We start from the raw sequence: 5007 nt of genomic DNA, 5'->3' as shown, positions 1-5007 counted from the left end.
GCACATCAGCCTCCCTCTCCTCCTCCCCTGTCTGTCTGAGTCGTTCCCAGCCTCCCCTTTTGTAAGATGTTATCTGTATTCATGGGGCGAGGCTGTGGAGGATGAAGTCACAAACATGTAATTATGAACCTCGGAGCAATGCAAAGCATTCTACTCATAGGAAAAGTAGACACTGTCAGTTTCTTGCTGAGACGCCACAAAGGAAGAGTGCCTCCTCGAGATAAAACTATATGTAGTTAACAAAATGAAAAGTATTTATCCCTATGGTTTGCCAAAAGATGCAAATTCCAGATGTTTAAAGCCTCCCAGCATTTCTCAGGTCGTGATAAGAAGCTAAGACCATCTGCAATCTTTGGTTGTATGTAAATCTCTGGTTAAAATAGAAGCATGTAACATGTATATCTAGTAACAGGAGACATGAGTGCTTAGCGCTGGCTAAGTGCTTAGTGCTAGCAGGGTACATTTTTAAGAATGCCGAAGTATTGGGCACTTCCATGTCAGGCTTACATTGGGTCCCCTTGCATTTCAGAAGGTCAGTAGAAGTAACTCTAGGCAGCAGTAACAAAGGATGTGAATTGGAGTTTCTTCCCTGGGGGACCCTGGGTCTGCGCCTTCTGAAAGACCTACACACTGAGCGCCCTGCCTCCAACCCTTGCCCCTGCGGCATCAGCTTATGTCGCTTTTCCTAAAAAGGGCACCTGTTACCACAGAAACACTTGCTCATCAGTGGCTGCTCTAGGGTTAATTTTTCAGTACTTTCCAATGTAAGCTGGGAAGTCTTCCAGTACTGATGATATCCATCCAGAGAGCTCTCAGGTCAGTGGAGAGCTCTGATTGTTTTTAATGTGTTTTAATCAGAGCACACAAATAGCTCCATTTACATTGAAGATGTAGCCAGAATAAGTTAAATTTTGTAATTTATATATTTTTTTTCCATTTTTGATATATTTGCATCAGATCATAATTACTAGAGGCCCAGAAGTCACTACTAAAAAATCTGTTTGGGGATGATGTTCCCTTACATTGGTTGAAATTACAAAACAAATGGGCCTTTCTGCTCTGAAGTACTATTTTCCAACTTCCTTGCCTCCTGGAATATGCTGGTAGCATTGTTTTTAGATGCTAAGGATAAAGTGAATTATTTAAAAATAAAGAAGGAGTTCCACTGCTGAGAAGAACTGCTCTAAAATGTGCCATGAAATGAGATAGTGACTTTAAGAAAATTGCACATGTGTGCAATTAAGTATGCCTTTGATAACCTCAGGTTGAGTTCTCATTCATTTGGTCTCCTACCCACAACTACCACTTTAAAGAAGGGTACTGCATGACCCATGTGATTTTAGGAAAGAGTATTTCCATGACCACCATCTAGCACTACTATAGAGAAACCACAATGTGTGAGAATCTTTTGTTATTAAAAATAACTCTGCCAACAAAGAAGTCAAATTCTCACTCTTCACAGATGACATGATACTTTATGTGGAAAACCCAAAAGACTCCACCCCAAAATTGCTGGAACTCATACAGCAATTCAGCAATGTGGCAGGATATAAAATCCATGCACAGAAATCAGTTGCATTTCTATATACTAACAATGAGACAGAAGAAAGAGAAATTAAGGAATCGATCCCATTTACAATTGTACCAAAAACCATAAGATACCTAGGAACAAACCTAAAGAGGTTTACCAAGGAGGTAAAGAATCTGTCCTCTAAAAACTACAAAACAGTCATGAAAGAAATTGAGGAAGACACAAAGAAACGGAAAAACGTTCCATGCCCATGGATTGGAAGAGTAAATACTGTTAAAATGTCTATGCTACCCAGAGCAATCTACACATTCAATGCAATCCCTATCAAAATACCATCAACATTTTTCACAGAGCTGGAGCAAATAATCCTAAAATTTGTATGGAACCAGAAAAGACCCCAAATAGCCAGAAGAATGTTGAAAAAGAAAACCGAAGCTGTGGCATCACAATTCTGGACTTCAAGCTCTATTATAAAGCTGTAATCATCAAGACAGTATGGTACTGGCACAAAAACAGACATATAGATCAATGGAACAGAATAGAGAGTCCAGAAATGGACCCTCCATTCTATGGTCAACTAATTTTTGACAAAGCAGGAAAGAATATCCAGTGGAAAAAAAGACAGTGTCTTCAACAAATGGTGCTGGAAAAACTGGAAGAATGCTGGGAAAATGTAGAAGAAAGAAACTGGACCATTTTCTCACACCATACACAAAAAGAGACTCAAAATGGATGAACGACCTAAATGTGAGACAGCAATCCATCAAAATCCTAGAGAACACAGGCAGCAATTCTTCGACCTCAGTCACAGCAACTTCTTGCAGGATATGTCTCTAAAGGCAAGGGAAACAAAAGCAAAAATGAACTATTGGGACTTCATTAAGATAAAAAGCTTCTGCACAGCAAAGGAAACAGTCAAAAAACCAAAAGACAACCTATAGAATGGGAGAAGATATTTGCAAATATCTTATCAGATGAAGGGTTAGTATCCAAAACCTATAAAGAATTTATCAAATTCAACACCCAAAGAACAATAATCCAATCAAGAAATGGGTAGAAGACATGAACAGACATTTCTCCAAAGAAGACATCCAAATGGCCCACAGAGACATGAAAAAATGCTCACATCACTTGGCCTCAGGGAAATACAAATCAAAACCACAATAAGATACCACCTCACAGCAGTCAGAATGGCTAAAATTAACAAGTCAGGAAACAACAGATGTTAGCGAGGATGCAGAGAAAGGGGAAACCTCTTTTTTTTTTTTTAAGATTTTATTTATTTATTTGAGAGAGAGAGAATGAGAGACAGAGAGCACGAGAGGGAAGAGGGTCAGAGGGAGAAGCAGACCCCCCCGCTGAGCAGGGAGCCCAAAGTGGGACTCAATCCCGGGACTCCAGGATCATGACCTGAGCCGAAGGCAGCCGCTTAACCAACTGAGCCACCCAGGTGCCCAAAGGGGGACCCTCTTAACACTGCTTGTGGGAATGCAGGCTGGTACAGTCACCCTGGAAAACAGTATGGAGGTTCCTCAAGAAGTTAAAAATAGAGCTACCCTATGACCAGCAATTGCACTCCTGGGTATTTACCCCAAAGATACAAATGTAGTGATCCGAAGGGGTACGTGCACCCCAATGTTCATAGCAGCAATGTCCACAATAGCCAAACTGTGGAAAGAGCCGAGATGTCCAATGACAGATGAATGGATAAAGAAGATGTGGTGGTATATATATATATTTATACACACACAATGGAATATTACTCAGCCATCAGAAAGGATGAATACTTACCATTTACATTGACATGGATGGAACTGGAGGGCATTAGCTGAGCAAAATAAGTCAATCAAAGAAAGACAATTATCAGACGGTTTCACTCATATCTGGAATATAAGAAACAGCACAGAGGATCATAGAAGAAGGGAGGGAAAACTGAATGGGAAGTCATCAGAGAGGGAGAAAAACCGTGAGAGACTCTTAACTATAGGAAACAAACTGAGCATTACTGGAGGGAAGGTGGCTAGAAAGATGGGGTAATTGGGTGACGGACATCAAGGATGGCACATGATGTGATGAGCACTGGGTGTTATACGCAACTGATGAATTACTGAACACTTCATCTGAAACTAATGATGTACTATATGCTGGCTAACTGAATTTAAATAAAAAATAAATAATAAAAAGATAAAAATAAACCTGCCAAAATGGTACTTCAGACATGGCTGTGTCGTAATGTTGTCTAGAAATTGGACATCTCATGCAACCGGCCACCAACTGGAATATGCTGAGTCTCCACCCAGTTATTGGGTTGTTGGCACATGTATTTTAATGAGCACTGATTATCAATTTCCACAGCAACATTCCAAAGGATTCTAGCTGGCTTAGTTTTCCATAGTCTAATCCAGTGATTTTGTTTTTACATTACAACATATGGAAAGAAATGTTCTTCCCTTATGGTAGGAGTGTGATTTATCAAACTTTTTCTGTTCTAACATATCTGCGTGAAGCAGGTTCATACATATCCTGATTCAGGAAGTTTTCAGAGAAAACCTCTACGTTATCACCCACTAATTATCTTACCACTGATCTTTACAGGCAAGGTAATTATGAGGTGGATTGTGTAACTAGATGTAACCCCAATGATAAAAACCTTGATAAAAGGGATAATCTTCAACACAAAGAAATGGAAAAACTCTCCATGCTCATGGATTGGAAGAACAAATATTGTGAAGATGTCAATGTTACCTAGAGCAATCTACACATTTAATGCAATTCCTATCAAAATACCATCAACTTTTTTTGAAGAAATGGAACAAATCATCCTAAAATTTGTATGGAACCAGAAAAGACCCCGAATAGCCAGAGGAATGTTGAAAAAGAAAAGCAAAGCCAGTGGCATCACAATTCCGGACTTCAAGCTCTATTACAAAGCTATGATCATCAAGACAGTATGGTAACGGCACAAAAACGGACACATAGATCAATGGAACAGAATAGAGAGCCCAGAAATGGACCCCCAACTTATGGTCAACTAATCTTCAACAAAGCAGGAAAGAATGTCCAATGGAAAAAAGACAGTCTCTTCAACAAATGGTGTTGGGAAAATTGGACAGCCACATGCAGAAGAATGAAACTGGACCATTTCCTTACACCACACACAAAAACAGACTCAAAATGTCTGGAAGACCTAAATGTGAGACAGGAGTCCATCAAAATCCTCGAGGAGATCACAGGCAGCAACGTCTTCGACCTCAGCTGCAGCAACTTCTTCCTAGACACATCGCCAAAGGCAAGGGAAGCAAGGGCAAAAATGAACTATTGGGACTTCATCAAGATAAAAAGCTTTTGCACAGCAAAGGAAACAGTCAACAAAACCAAAAGACAACCGACAGAATGGGAGAAGATATTTGCAAATGACATATCAGATAAAGGGCTAGTATCCAAAATCTATAAAGAACTTATCAAACTCAACACCC

At 39.8% G+C, this 5007-nt stretch overlaps 1 protein-coding gene across 2 annotated transcripts in view; it reads right to left on the bottom strand.

Moving 5' to 3' along the window:
• Positions 1 to 2325: 2325 nt before the first annotated feature.
• Positions 2326 to 5007, bottom strand: part of TMEM161B (transmembrane protein 161B) — a 236838-nt gene continuing 234156 nt past the window's right edge. Inside the window, exon 13 of one of the 2 annotated variants that reach the window (XR_014147089.1) lies at positions 2326 to 2364. The gene's annotated coding sequence lies outside the window, so the exon portion shown is untranslated. The remainder of the gene's footprint in view (positions 2365 to 5007) is intronic. The other variant, XR_014147088.1, reaches the window with a different exon arrangement.

Source organism: Leptonychotes weddellii, chromosome 7 (genome assembly GCF_054177405.1).
Source record: "Leptonychotes weddellii isolate Sample4059 chromosome 7, ASM5417740v2, whole genome shotgun sequence".
Taxonomy (NCBI): domain Eukaryota; kingdom Metazoa; phylum Chordata; class Mammalia; order Carnivora; family Phocidae; genus Leptonychotes; species Leptonychotes weddellii.
This window is presented reverse-complemented; position numbering and strand designations above follow the sequence as displayed.